General features: G+C 33.0%; 1 protein-coding gene across 2 annotated transcripts in view; it reads right to left on the bottom strand.

Moving 5' to 3' along the window:
• The window catches only part of LOC143053480 (MAM domain-containing glycosylphosphatidylinositol anchor protein 2-like), a 39,053-nt gene that overhangs the window by 21,533 nt on the left and 732 nt on the right, over positions 1-16,788 (bottom strand). Inside the window, exon 1 of one of the 2 annotated variants that reach the window (XM_076226287.1) lies at positions 15,322-15,393. The exons of the other annotated variant lie outside the window; for it this stretch is intronic. The gene's annotated coding sequence lies outside the window, so the exon portion shown is untranslated. Of the gene's footprint in view, positions 1-15,321; positions 15,394-16,788 lie in introns of those variants that run through there. 2 annotated transcript variants of the gene reach the window in all.

The following is a 16,788-nucleotide window of genomic DNA, read 5'->3' as shown; positions in this document are numbered from 1 at the left end:
GGAGTTTCCAAAATCACTGAAAATAGGGCTAGGGATTTTTAAAATCCCTGTTTATAATTAGGTATAATTTGCTTTTAAAAATGTGTTTTTCTTGATATAAGAATAGACTAATGATTACTAATGATTTTGAAATATATTTGTTTAATAAACATTGTAAGCTAGAACTAGTGTATCCGGGTTACAAACTAGAACTGAAGAAAACACATCAAATATTTTTAGGAGATTTACGACACAACAGAAACACAACACTAAAATGTCATATACACAGAAACGAACTATAATATAACAATAGCCAATTTCCTGACTTGGTACAGGACAGTTTTAGAAGAAAAAAATCGTGGGTTGAACCTGGTTTTGTAACTAGTCAAACCTTGCGCTTTTATGGCAATGTTAACTCAAACATTCAAATGACAACATTAAATGATAGGACTACAATACAAAAAAATGGCAGAACATACAGGACAAAGAAACACGCAAAAAAGGCTATCAAAAGGTACCAGACTTATCATTTAATACGCAAGACGTGCGTTTCGTGTACATTTTAATACGTCAGACGCGCGTTTCGTCTACATAATACTCATCATTGACGCTCAGATAAAAAAAAGTTCGAAAGGCAAAACAAGTTAAAAGTTGAAGAGCATTGATGACCAAAATTGCCAAAAAAGTGTGCCAAATACGGCTTAGTTAATCTGCCTGGGATAAGAAAATCCTCAGTATTTAGAATTAATTCATAATTTTTCAATTGGTAAATTTATACACATGATCTATATATTATTATATATGAAATATATACATGTGAACACCGAGGTGGTGACTAACTACAGAATAAAAACGAACACGTAAAACAACCTTAATCAGCACATAAAAAAGAGACAGCCGAACAATGCATTATATGTGAGCCGAAGAAATCGACCCACAAAGTGACGTCACATTTAAATTTCTTAACATTTCCAAAAAATAGGATAGAGTTCAAGATTAGGTTTGCAATACTGATATAACAAGTATTAATAACTATGTAAATTACAATACTTATTAATATAAAATGTTGGTAGCAATTAGATAATTAATTTTATTATCTAGCTATGTCGGTATTTCTTCTAAATCAAACAGTAAACCAAATACATGGTATGAATTTAGTTGACCCAAACCAAAAACCGTATAAATGAAGTCGGTGATTGATTATCGTTTCCGTAACACACGAAAAGAACAGAAAAAAAAACGATAAGACATTTGACAAAATCCGATGAGAATAACAATCATAACATCAAAACTAAATACATGAGTTTTGGATAGCAAAATACTGCGACAGTTCGAATTCACACTCAGCAAAACATTCACAATCGGGAATACGGTACTTAAAAGATAAGACGACGTAATGAAAAACCTCAACCTAACACGTGGTAAAAATGTCCTTAATTAGTTTGGACAAAGACACATCGTATAGATCAACAAATTCGTGATGGTGTCCAAAAAATTTACGGAGTGTCAGTTTAGTCTGTCTTCCTCGTAACTTTTTTGCAGCAGTTTCTGTGTTAGTAGCACACTTTTGTATATGAAGTCCGTATAGTATGAACATGCACGAGCAAAACGTATAAACTGAGATATGCAAACACTATACAAAGGGGCAGAGGGTATGTTACTGCTGAAAATTTGAATATGATAATCGGGAAGTTGAAATCGTCCTGCTCATCATAGATTTTCGTGTGAAGTCGTTCATCTGTGTCAAAAGGTATGAATCAGTACTTCTAGTGTCAGTAGTATCCCTAATTTCAAATTTACTGGAATATATGAGATGTTAGTTTTGGCTGAAATATGGTTAATTAAATGATAGGACATCACCAATATATTATATAAAAGAAAAATTAAAGAATTTCGCAAGGTTCCTTTTTCGGTTTGTCTTTTAGAAGGTTCTGAATGAATTTTACTAACACTTTTACTTAAGTTAATACTTTTATAACGACAGTTAAATTGTTGATAAAAAATATTTAGCACATCAGATGGAGCAGAGTGATACTGTTTTTTATGTCCACTACAAAACGGGTCATATCTCCTTCAGTCTGTTTTTTAAAATTCTGAAATTCTAAAAATATCACTGTACAGCTTGGTACATGCTTTGAAAAATAGAATCATTTTTGTTACTATTGCAATCGCTACAAACTACTCAGAGTCTGAATTTACCAGTTTTTGTGATCGACCAGTAAAATCGAGCACACATTTTACTCGACTAGTCTCGACTTTGTCTCGACTGTTCTTAACTGCACTTAAGTGTACTCGACTAGGTCTCGACTTTACTTAATTAGTCTGATTCAGTACTTGATGATCTTGGTGTAGTCTGAAATGGTCTTGACCAAGGCTAGACCTGCCTCGACTAGTCTCAAACAGTCTCGAACTGTCTCGACTATTCTTGACCTTCAAATTTAGTTTACACTGGTGTAAATAAGCACATCTAACTAAATTAAATATTGATCTTACAAAATTCAAGCTTATTTGGTAGTTTGATTTATTGCTGAGAAATGAAAGAATTTAATTTTACAATAGGTAAAAATAAAAATTATTATATAAACATGATAAATTCAGATATGCATCTTTAATTTTTTTATAACTTTTTCAAATCAACTTGGATTTTCATTCAACTATGCAGCTATCTTAGATATATATTAGGCTTACTGAATCCAAGGTCATTTTGTTTTTTGTTGTATGATTGTCAATTTTAAGAATTAAATTAATCTAGGTAAAAAGAACTATTATTTGCAGTTCGGACTATATTCAGATAGTACACTTTAATTTTTTCAATAATTTTTTCAAATCAACTTGGATTTTCTTCAAACTAAACACCTACCTTGGTGATGTGTTAATCTTACTGGACCCAGGTTGTTATGACGTTTGGTGTATTGCTGTCAAATTTAAGAAATAATTTAATCTAGGTTAAAAAAAATAGAATTTGCAGTTTGTACAAAACAGTGATAGTACACTTTAATTTTGTTCATAACTTTTTCAAATTAACTTAGATTTTCATCAAACTCTTAAGCTATCTTTGTACTATTTGATATTACTGAATCCTAGGTTGTTATCTAGTTTGGTGTATTGCTGTCAAATTCAAATATTTAATTAAATTAGGTAAAAAAACTAGAATATGCAGTTCGGACTATATTAAAATAGTACACTTTAATTCTTTTTATAACTTTTTTCAAATCAACTTGGATTTTCATTAAACTATACAGCTACCTTAATAATATATTGATCTTACTGAATCAAAGGTCATTATGTAGTTTGGTGTATTGCTGTCAAATTTAAGAATTAAATTGATTAAGGTAAAAAAAAAAGCTATGTTTTGCAGTTTTTATAGGCCCAGAAATATTAAAAAAATAACTAAGGTGAATTCGATTTACCTAGATTCATTTTTTTCATCAATAAAATTTTATAATAATCAAGAAATAACTGTAACAGAATGCTGTAACGAGGTCTTCCAAACAAAGCTGCCATAATTCGTAATTCCTATTGTCGCCTGACTTTGGGTAAAGTCTAGTACTTAATTGTTCGGTGTAGATAAACATGATAAAGTGATATGCATACATTTGTATGTGACGCCTACGAGATTGACCCTGTATGTCATTTAAATTTTTTTGAAATGACGAACAGAAAAAAATATGGTTTAGGAGTGGGTATCTCAACCATTTACAAGTTCTAAAACAGGAGGGGGTTCGGAGAGCCCATGTTAATGTGTCCCATTCATGAATATATGTGGTTTAGGGTGGGGACCTCGACCGTTTGCAAGTTCTCATACAGGAGGGGTGGGGTGATCCAAAGGACGTCCCCTATATTTCATTTGATTTGTTACATTGTTCAATACATGAATATTTATATGGTTTAGGGGTAGGAATATCGACTGTTTACAAGTTATAAAACACGAGTGGGTTGGATACCCAATGTTATGTTGTCCCATTCATGAATATATGTGGTTTGGGGTGGGGATATCGACAGTTTGCAAGTTCTCAAACAGGCGGGAGGGGAGAGGAGAGCCAAATAACTACCCCATTATTTCATTTGAATTGTAAAATTGTCCCATACATGAATGCATATGGTTTAGGGGCGGGGATTTCGATGTTTTCAAGTCCTCAAAGAGGAGGGGTTTAGTGACCACCTATAGTTTATTTTTTGTTCTATACAAGAATATATACGATTTACATTGAAGGTTTGTTTTTGTGGTCACGTTTTGAAACGTTATTAGTTTTGACTTTGATATAAGACTATATTTAATCTCCTTGACTAAAGAAAGAGAACTAGTGATGAAAAGTCTAGACATATTCAAGCATTCGTCGACAGCGGTGACCAAAGACTTGTAACATGAATTCCAAAAGAGATATTGATAAGACATTAAGATTGGATTCCACATCAAAGGGATTAGTCATGGTTAATTTAGATGGTTCACGATGACATATACATGTTTTTCATTTAATTTTATTGCTGATTGTTTTGTTTTCTCGTGTGAATTTGCATTATTTGCAGTAATTCCAGCCATTTTCAGTATTTAATGACCAAGGAATTCTATGAAATGTCTAGTAAGGGTCTATCTAACAAGCGCAGACTTTAAACTTGTTATGCCTACAGTGCCACCTGATCCCCTTGATGCTTTTATAATGTTCTTTTAAAGAGTAAAATGTCTACTGCTCTAAAGAAAATATCCCAGTATATAAATGTCACTAAACAGCACAACCCCTTTGTTTATATGTATCTATAAGAGGCTGAGTATGAGCTTCGAATAGCTCCGTCATATGAGCGTGAGGACTTGTGTCTGGGTTGAATGGCTGAAATACTGCTTCTGAAGTCAATGAATTTGATATTATTGATTGATAAAGGTAAGAAATATCATATAAATGTTGCTTTTTCAACATTTTGTGTAAAAAACAAGTAATGAAATTGAATTGAAATTTACTCTATTAAATGCAAAATATTTGTAGTGTTAAATTTTACAAAACCCCTTTCATAACGGAGTAATTTTACTAAACTTTATTTAAAATCGTTAAAACAAGGTGTAACATCAATGTATATAATAACATGAATCATATTACGAATGTTCTATTACCATGTAGACCTCAAAACTTTTTTCAATTTTTCTTTCAAATAAACAAACGTACCTCAACGTCTATTTTACAAAAATTGCACCGTACGAGTTTTTGACGACAAGTCAAAATGATAAGTTTAACATTTGAACTACCAATACTGTGATTGTTAGCCGTATAGTCCGAATGACGATTAAACTCCTTAAATGAGCGACTTTTCCTTACTCGTTCACCGTACTATTGGTTTACACTTCGATAAACAATGTTTCCGAAACTACTTTCATAATCTTCAGTGATCTATTCCTGCGCAATACACATGCATAAAAGGATCCCGGGATTTTCAGCAAAATCAAAATTGATTATCAAAAAACATAACAGTAGACGTCTTTCTATTTTGATAATGAATATATAACAGAAAAAATATTGCATTAAAGCTTTGCTGTGATTGTCAAAAGCCCTCGGCAAACAACACGAGCTAAAAATTATTTAATAAAATACTGTAATCTCCGAAACAGCGATTGCGTCTTCTTTACTACGCTACACTGACTATAAAATGACAGTTTTGCGAAGCAACGTTACCATTGTTCGAAAAAACTGTTGTATTACCTCATCAATTGCATTTAACAATTTAAAATCACAACAGCTTCGTATCTTACAACTTATTTCATAACCTACCACGAGGTGTAATAGAAGACCTGTATATAGAAAGATTACTTTTAAAATGAATTGCCTACTGATATATCAAGTTGAATTAAAGAAATTGATGAAATATTCTGCAAGGTGTGCAACAACGATTAGTGGCTTATGTTGTTTTTCTTCCTTAATTAGCTGACTACGCAAATATTTTTCGAACGTGTAACATCTTTTCTCTGTTGTTTATACTTTGTCAATTAATGATCAATTTTGTAATTGCGTCAGCAAATTGAGAATGTCTTTTGCAAATAAAAAGGCAAAATATATCTACACGAAAAGGAAATATACAAAAGAACACCTATGTGTAAATGAAAGTAGTACTATAAGTTTCAATGCATATTTCTGATAACATATTCATTGATATTTCTATTTTTTTGGTGTAGATAAACATGATAAAGGGATATGCATATTTGACGCCTGCGAGATTGACCCTGTATGTCATTCAAATCTTTTTTTGAAATGACGAACAGAAATAAATATTGTTTAGCAGTAGGTATCTCAACCATTTACAAGTTCTAAAAACGGAGGAGGCTGGGAGACCCCATATTATATTGTCCCATATAATATATGTGGTTTAGGGCGAGGACCTCGACCGTTTGCAAGTCCTCAAACAGGAGGGGTAGAGTGACCCATAGGACGGCCCTTATATTTTATTTGATTTGTTATATTGTCCAATACATGAGTATATATGGTTTAGGGGTAGGAATATCGACTGTTTACAAGTTCTTAAACATGAGTGGGTTAGGTGATCCTAGGGACTCTCCCTATAGTTTATTTCATTTCTTATTTTGTTCCATACACGAATATATACGGTTCAGGGGTGGGAATTTCGATAAAAGCAAATTTTCAAATTGAAGGGGGAAGGGATAATCCCAATGGACTCACCCTATATTTTTCATTTGTTTTATTGTCCTCATCTCATAACTGAAGAGTCCGTGTAGATATCACTTACTGTCTTCGAGTAATAGTCATTTGAAAATAAAATCCCATAGGGTTCTACAGTTAACCTTGCCAACTTTAGGCCCCTCAAAATACCCTCAATTGTCCCGAATGCACAAACGAAAGATTGATGGCTCTTTTAGTTAGTCGTACATTTTATGAAATCTTTCGAAAATCTAACAAGAGGTCCGAGTTGTCATCTTAGACGGTACGACTTGTCTCTTGGACGAGTTTTTCTGCATTTCTTAAAACATCGACTTGATTGGTCAACGTTTTCTTCATGCATAAAATAACAACAAAGTCAGAGATAAACAGAATGATTTGATAATAGAAAGGAATTTAAATGTGCATACATTTAATTGAAATCAATCAATCAAATGAAATATTCGTAGATTTCACAGTTATGAAAAAAACAGATACCAAAGCTGACAATATTTACAATGTATTATGACAATGATATGGCGGTATCACAAATCAATCAACAAATTTCAACTTAGAATTTAGAGAATCAGTGTTTCTTTCTTCTTTTGGTGTACTGCACTATCGCGAAAAATACTTTCGTATGTCATAGTGGTTTGTTTATAATCAAATATAGGACTTCATCCACCCAAACTGACCATATTAAAATTTGTTTCTTGAAATTATATGACGATATTATAAATCAGTAATAAATCCAACCCAAGACGATTAGTAAAATGACAGCAATGTTTGTTTCAATTTTTGTCTCTCTGTTGAATTTTACATGCACATTGGATACATTTGTTGTGATTGTCAAAAGGCCTCGGCAAAAAACATGAGCTAAAAATTAAAAGGGACGAAAGATACCAGAGGGACAGTCAAAATCACATATTGAAAATAAACCGACAACCCCTTGATGAAAATGAAGGAAGACAAAGAGACAAACAATAGAACACATGACACAACATAAAAAGGTAACCTCATTACGACACTCACACACATGACTCATCAGTGGAGCACGAATCAGAATACGGATGAAAAAAGATGAGTTTCATTGATAATAAAATTGTTCTGTCGAATCCTCAAATTATTTAGCAAATGTTCCCGTGAAAATTACAAAAAGATAAAAACAAAATGCATTTATAGAAAAGAGTGGGACCGTTTGTTTATTTATAAATATAATAGCATGTTGTAGATAGATGCAGGTGATGTTTTACTAATTGTGTGGTCGGTTTATTTGGAAAATAAATTACCAATAACTGATAGAACAACATGAAAATTATAAAATCGAGCCTTCTTTCACAAGCGCTGTTGTCCTTTTGTAGGGAACTGTCAAGATTATGTAAATATTGTCAATGAAGAGAGAAGAGGAGACTTTGACTTCTACCATTGTTTGTTAGGAAGTTCTGAAACTCTTGAACTAAGCGTTTATTTTTAGCTGAGGTTTAAATATCTTTATGAAATATTGTTCCATTTCATATAGGTATATTTAGAACCACCTGTTGCACTTGAAAATGGTAATATTTTTGATGTTCCATTGACGCGTTTCTTGTGAAATTGGACCCTTTCTTAATCAATTCTATTGATTTATTTTCGAATATACATTTACGGCGAAATTCTGTCCAATGTGGAAATATTCTATATTGCCGGTCTCAAAGATAATTATCATTATGTGAAGCACGCACAAGTTTTACTGCAAATCACTTTTGGTTCGAATCATTTTTAATTAGATACATTTTTTTCAATTTATAAGCTGCGGAAACTTATATATATATCAGTTCTTCCATCCTTCTACCTTCATAACGTTGAATATGTTTGGCAATTTTGATTCAAGAGTGCATACAAATACAAATTGTTCTGTATTATCCCATTTTTCTAATGGCGTTCAATATCATTTCAAACTCTTTCATCAAATGCAATTTATCGCCTAATTCTTGTTTTCAGGAAGCAACGGTTCTCACATTTGAAACAAACACAACGTACATTGATTATGTTTTAAGTAGCAATATACTTCAAATAATCAATAAAACCACAACATCTACATCATGCTATAAATATGCGTGAAAATCTTTATGATATCTTATATATTCCTTATATCGTAACTACAATCCCGTTCCGTTTTCATGAATATGAACTACCGAATTATACTATAGACCATGTGTCTTATATAATAACGGGTTCCACATGTGGAGCAGGATCTGCTTACATTTACGGAGCACCTGGTATCACCCCAAGTTTTTTTATGGGGTTCGTGTCGCTTATTCCTGTATCAAATCAATAAAATGGTAGTTGTTATTTTATAGTTCGTTTTTGTGTGTGTTTCTATTTCGTTTTTATTTTGTTGCACTTCAGTTTTTCTGTTGTTTAGTTAACTGCCCAGAGAAATTAGGAATCATCTCGCTCGGGAGTATTGTACGAAAAAAAGGCTTTTACGAGATATTCGAAGAAGCATACATAAACAGATACAAATCATGGAAGCCCGACAAGTTACTCATATAGACAGTGTATATCGCATGGGGGAGGACGTCTCTAATGTTGTTATAACTTGTGTCCAATCCCTTTTGCTACTTATGCAAATAAAATATGTTTAAACTAGACAGTGTATAACGTATTCAACCCTTTTAGCCGTTGCTAAATCACAAAGAAAACAAAATGCAACTACTAACAATGCAGATAGCATTTTAAACAGCTAATCCCTGCATTTTCTCTTAAGATAATCATTCACCTACTAACTGCCCCAAAATTCGCGACTAAGATAAACACCTGGCTATTGTTAAACGTAACAATTTATTAGTTTCAACTGTCTCGGTACACATCAAATATAGGATTGCAAATCGAAAAGCTCATGTCGTAACTATAGTTAACGAAACCACATGTGCATATGAAATCACCGCAAACCTTGATAAAAGATGTGAAACCGTTTCACTGACACAAGTGATTCTTTTCACAGTTGAATGAATAAAAGTACGACATATACATCAAGTGGGGTAAATCTTTTGAAGAATACAATACAAGAACACTCGACAATTTTACGCTCGTCAGCATAATTTCGCTCAAAAATATTGTTCAAAACTGCCAAGGCCCCCGTTTGGTCAGATTGTCATTGTACAGATACGAATGTTTTGTTTGATAAAGGCGCTTAAACGTCTTTTGTAACGGAGAGTCTTGCGCATATATTTAAACTGCAGAGAGAAGGGGACGACAATCTTCATTTGGAAAAAGAAACACGAGTGCTAGTTTATGTTGAAAATGAAACTGGACATTAAACTCCCAATACAGTTACTAATCGTCCATTTGATAGCTACGCCGTTACATAACCACAATCGTTACATTGACAAGATCAGTAACTATTTAAAAAGACTAAAACTGGCACTTCCATTAACGCAACAGGATACCTTTAAAAATTGCACTATTAATTGGGGCCGATTTTTATTGGGAAATAGTTGAAGATAAATGTTTACGCGGAAACGAACCCATCGCAGTCAAATCAGAACTAGGTTATTTACTTTATTGACCGTTACATGCAGAAAAAACACAGTACTCAACAACGTCTAGTATAAGCATCATGAGAATTGTACTTATTTCACGTTAAATCGAGGAACACGACTTAGAAGGCTTTAGGCAGCTCGAGACCATAGGTATTGAATCTCCTGAAGTGCACGAAAAAGAGAAAGATTAGATACGAACTTACAAAGAATCTTCACACTATTATTGAAAAACGCCAATATAGGGAATCACTAAAGCATGACTTGTAGGAGTCCCCCTTAAGTCAGTCTGCGCCCCCTCCCCTTAACATTTTCTTTTCTAAGACATGTAAGAGGTATCGAAGAAATCATTAAATTTCCTGGAAACTGCTGCATGATCAGCGAAATTTTACAGACATAATGCAGAATTATAGTAACAAGTTTGTGATGCAAAACATTGCTCTAGTTTAATAACAATTCAAGTTAATAGATTCATGTTTACCAAACCAATGATCGGTATAAAACACGTCGTCTGAAATAAACAATGATGGATTTATCGACATTTAGTGTTTATGGCACTTGCATCAGTATTGACTATTGCATTGAGAAAAAAATTGTGGGTTGAACCTGGTTTTGCAACTAGTCAAACCTTGTGCTTTTATGGCAATGTTAACTCAAACATTCAAATGACAACATTAAATGATAGGACTACAATACAAAAAAATGGCAGAACATACAGGACAAAGAAACACACAAAAAAGGCTATCAAAAGGTACCAGACTTATTATTTAATACGCAAGACGAGCGTTTCGTCTACATTTTAATACGTCAGACGCGCGTTTCGTCTACATTTTAATACGTCAGACGCGCGTTTCGTCTACATAATACTCATCATTGACGCTCAGATAAAAAAAAAGTTCGAAAGGCAAAACAAGTTAAAAGTTGAAGAGCATTGATGACCAAAATTGCCAAAAAAGTGTGCCAAATACGGCTTAGTTAATCTGCCTGGGATAAGAAAATCCTCAGTATTTAGAATTAATTCATAATTTTTCAATTGGTAAATTTATACACATGATCTATATATTATTATATATGAAATATATACATGTGAACACCGAGGTGGTGACTAACTACAGAATAAAAACGAACACGTAAAACAACCTTAATCAGCACATAAAAAAGAGACAGCCGAACAATGCATTATATGTGAGCCGAAGAAATCGACCCACAAAGTGACGTCACATTTAAATTTCTTAACATTTCCAAAAAATAGGATAGAGTTCAAGATTAGGTTTGCAATATTGATATAACATGTATTAATAACTACGTTACATGAGTTGTAATGAAGAACTGTCTAATTTGCATCGATAAAAAACGGTTCTCCAATTCAGGAAAAATGAGATCTTGCTAGTATATAAAGTAAAACAAACTGTAATGTCTATAGGAGACTTAAATTGCAATATGATGTAGTTTAGAAGCAGTTTCGTGGTGGACAATCGTCCCCTACAAAACAATACATGCATTATGAAAATGATATCATTTTAAAGAGTATTTAAGATTGCACTTTTTATTCACCAACATGTCTATAATAGAGGTATTCAAAATAAATCTAAAGTTGATTTTCATTCTTTGTTTGGTCTGAAATTCACACTTTTATTGAAAAACGGCCTGATATTTTATCAAGGTTTTTAAAAGCAACGCATACATGAATGTTTAACTTACCTCCTGTACATTTCCAGGAATATGATTGTTGAAAAGCGTCTGCGTGCAAACCGTGTTTATTTGATATTAGATTAGTAGAGAGGCAGGGCTTAATTCATAAACGGTTGGTAGTGGAGTTACGTCCCTTTATATTTCATATTAGGTAAGAAGGGGACGGGGCTTATTTCATACACTGTTAGTAATGGTGTTATGTCCTTTTATAAAAACAAAAAAAAAGTACTGAAAATAAACTGAAGAGTTCCAACAGACGAAGAGTTGATGATTAGGATTGCAATAAATTCTTAAAACACATTTAAACATTACAAGTCGTAATTGTTGGTATCTGTTTTAGCAGGATCATGGGAAGTATTTTCTTACTGCTAACAGTAATGAAGACTTGCTCATTTGAGAATCTTTAGTCTTAATTTCACACGTCAAGATCGTCGGTAAGATAAATTCGTTACACAGTGTGCTTGTGACGTAATACGGTATATATGGGTCCAGTCAATTCCATATTGGGATTCGAGCTTCGCTCTCACCCCATATGGAATTTACTGACCCCATATATACCATATTAGGTCACTATCACACTTTGTAACTAATAATATTTGTAATGGTGAATCTGCAGAGGTAAAGTTCGCAATTATTGCAGTTATTCCAGCTGGTAGTTAACGATTGTACCAGTCCATGTTTAGTGATATACGTTAACCTAGTACGAGTTTTTAATAGTATGAATGGACTTGCTATCCAGAGAGGAACAATATTCATCGGTCCTTCAGTACGAAAGTAATGAGACACAGATCAGGAGTGAGGTCATACTGACATCCTCATAATTATGGAAATGACCACAACCTTTACCCTAAGTCCATGATGTCACTCCATTACAAGTATGGTAAAACATGACAGGTGATTATACAACAGTTGGTCAAGTGGGCTTTACGCTGATTGAAAAAATTATGTATATTTTCTTTAAAAGAAGCAACAAATGAAATTTTTTATAGGCCCAGAAATATTTAGAAGAAAATTAAAGTGAATTCGATTAACCTAGATTCATTTTGACATCAATAAAATTTTATAATAAACAAGATATAACTGTAATAGAATGCTGTAACGAGGTCTTCCAAACAAAGCTGCCATAATTCGTAATTCATAAGATCGCCTGACTTTGGGTAAACTCAAGTACTTAGTGGTTCGGTGAAGATAAACATGATAAAGTGAAATGCATACATTTGTATGTGACCCCTACGAGATTGACCCTGCATGTCATTCAAATCTTTTTGAAATGACGAACAGAAATAATATGGTTGAGGAGTGGGTTTCTCAACCATTTACAAGTTCTAAAACAGGAGGGAGTTCGGAGAGCCCATGTTATTTTGTCCCATTCATGAATATATGTGGTTGAGGGCGGGAACCTCGACCGTTTGTAAGTTATCAAACAGGAGGGGTGGGGTAACCCAAAAGACGTCCCCTATATTTCATTTGATTTGTTATATTGTCCAATACATGCATATATATATGGTTAAGGGGTAGTCATTTCAACCGTTTACAAGTTCTAAAACACGAGTGGGTTGGAGACCCAATGTTATATTGTCCCATTCATGAATATATGTGGTTTGGGGTGGGGATATCGACTGTTTACAAGTTCTCAAAAAGGCGGGTGACCCAAATAACTACACCATTATTTCATTTGAATTGTAAAACTGTCCCATACATGAATGTATATGGTTTAGTGGCGGGGATTTCGATTTTTTCAAGTTCTCAAACAGGAGAGGTTTGGTGACCACAGGGACTCCGCTATAGTTTTTTTTTGTTATAAACAAGGATATATACGGTTCAGGGGTGGGGATTGCGATAAAAGCAAATTTTCAAATTGCAAGGGGGAAGAAATAACTCGTTGACTCATCCTAAATTTTCTATTTGTTTTATTGTACTCATATCATTACTGAAGACTACGTGTGTCTACCACTTACTGTTATTGATTAGTAGTCATTGGAAAATAAAATCGCATAGGGTTCTACAGTTAATCCCTGCCAACTTAAGACCCTTAAAACACCCCTAAATAGTCCCGAATGAACAAACGAAAGAGTGATGGATCCTCTAGTTAGTCGTACATTCTATGAAATCCTACGTACATATTACAAGCGGTCCGAGTTGTCATCTTAGACGGTCCTACTTGTCTCTGGGATGAGTTCTTAAAACACCAACCTGATTGGTCAACGTTTTGTTTATGCATGAAATAACAACAAGGTCAGAGATAAACTGAACATTTGATAATATATAGAAGGGAATTTAAATGTGCATAGATTTAATTGAAATTAATTAAATAATCACATTTTTCTCAAACTTAAAAAATATCGTGATTAACAATACTTTTGTTTAATCGGACTTTATAAATTATCATCAGATATAGGATGATAGCTTTTAAAACTGCCTAAATTTGATCGTCATCTGCAAAGTCTGAATAAAAATTGTTTTTAAGTCTTGTTTATTTTTTATATCCCTCCCTTTTCAGGGTTGTTGACTGCCATTAATGAATTAAATTTCAAATAATTTCCTTGTACGTAAATCAGTTCTGATAATAATTTTTTTTCAAAATCAAGATTGCTCATATGAGACAATAGACAGCAATATTATCTAGAAAGCCATGCAATAGTTCCTCTTTAAGATAATAACAATTGACCTCACCATTGAAAACTGATAGTTTTTGTACATGTTGTCAATTTTAGCACAAAAAAGTTATATAGCGGCAGAGCGCTTAATCGAATATTTTTGCAAATTAAAGTATATTTCAAAAATCAGACAACATGTCTTTCAATAAACTAAGATTCTTGACCAAGACAAATAAAGATAACGTGATAAAAAATTAAATAGTTTGAAATATAACATGACATTTTTATATTTTATAACATTTCTAAAAATATTCCAATTTCTTTTAAAAATGAACAATATTTGTAATTGGAACACTATTAAATAAATCATACATATTATTGACAATGGCATTCTTCCTGCGTATATCACCGAATATAGGTCTGCATCGTCCCAAATTGACCATATTTTAATTTGTTTATGGAAATTATATGACGATATTAAAAATCAATAATTGTTATATGATTTGCATATCTCTAAATACGTGAACGGGATTGGTAAATTGCATTTTCCCCCTTGTTTTACACTTCGATAAACTTTGATAAACCAAAAAACATAACAATAGACTTCTTCTCATTTTGATAATGCATACATAACTGAAAAAATATTGCATTAAAGATTTGTTGTGTTTGTCAAAAACCCTCGGCCAACAACACGAGCTAAAAATTATTTAATAAAATACTGTAATTTCCGAAACAGCGGTTACGTCTTTTTAACTACGCTACGCTGACTTTAAAATGATAGTTTTGCGAAACAACGTCACCATTGTTAAAAAAAACCCTGATGTATTGCCTCATCAATTGAATTTAACAATTAAAATCACAAAAACTTCCTATCTAACAAAATATTTCATAACCTACCTGGAGGTGTAATAGAAGACCAGTAGATAGAAAGATTACTTTTAAAATAAATTGCCTATTGATATATCAAGTTGAATTAAAGAAATTGATGAAATATTCTGCAAGGTGTGTAATAACGATTAGTGACATGTGTTGTTTTTCTTCCTTAATTAGCTGACTACGCAAATATTTTTCGAACGTGTAACATCTTTTGTCTGTTGTTTATACTTTGTCACTTTATGATCAATTTTGTAATTGCATCAGCAAATTGAGTATTTCTTTTGCAAATAAAAAGGCAAAGTATATCTACACGAAAAGTAAATGCACAAAAGAACACCTATATGTAAATAAAAGTAGTACTATAAGTTTCAATGAATATTTTTGATAACATATTCATTGACATTTCTATCTTTTCGGTGTAAATAAACATGATAAAGTGATATGCATATGTGGCGCCTGCGAGATTGACCAATTATGTCATTCAAATCTTTTTTTGAAATGACGAACAGAAATAAATATTGTTTAGGAGTGGGTATCTCAACCATTTACAAGTTCTAAAAACGGAGGAGGTTGGGAGACCCCATATTATATTGTCCCATATGATATATGTGGTTTAGGGCGGGGACCTTGATTGTTTGCAAGTTCTCGAACAGGAGGGGTAGCGTGACCCACATGATGGCCCCTTTATTTTATTTTATTTATTATATTGTCTTATACATGAATATATATAGTGTAGGGGTAGGGATATCGAATGTTTACAGTTCTCAAACATGAGTGGATTAGGTGACTCAAGGGACTCTCCCTATAGTTTATTTCATTTCTTATTTTGTTCCGTACACGAATGTATACGGTTCAGGGGTGGGAATTTCGATAAAAGCAAATTTTCAAATTGAAGGGGAAAGAGATAACCGTAATGGACTCATCTTTTTGATTTCTTTTATTGTCCTCATCTCATAACTGATGAGTCCGTGTATCTATCACTTACTGTCTACGAAAAATAGTCATTTAAAAATAAAATCCCATAGGCTTCTTTAGTTAACCCTGCCAACTTTAGGCCCCTTAAAATACCCCTCAATTGTACCTAATGCACACACGAAAGATTGATGGCTCCTTTAGTTAGTCGTACATTTTATGAAATCCCATGAAAATCTAACAAGAGGTCCGAGTTGTCATCTTAGACGGTCCGACTTGTCTCTGGGACGAGTTGTTCTGCATTTCTTAAAACATCGACCTTATTGGTCAACGGTGTGTTTATGCATTAAATAACAACAAGGTCAGAGATAAACAGAATGATGTGATAATAGAAAGGAATTTAAATGTGTGGAATTTTTTTTTTTTACATAAATAAGGCCGTTAGTTTTCTCATTTGAATTGTTTTACATTGTCTTATCGGGGCCTTTTATAGCTGACTATATGCGGTATGGGCTTTGTTCATTGTTGAAGGCCGTACGGTGACCTATCATTGTTAATGTTTGTGTCATTTTGGTC

Source organism: Mytilus galloprovincialis, chromosome 12 (assembly GCF_965363235.1).
Source record: "Mytilus galloprovincialis chromosome 12, xbMytGall1.hap1.1, whole genome shotgun sequence".
NCBI classification, from domain to species: Eukaryota; Metazoa; Mollusca; class Bivalvia; order Mytilida; family Mytilidae; genus Mytilus; species Mytilus galloprovincialis.
Note: the sequence above shows the minus strand (reverse complement) of the source record. Positions and strands in the feature narration are given on the sequence as shown.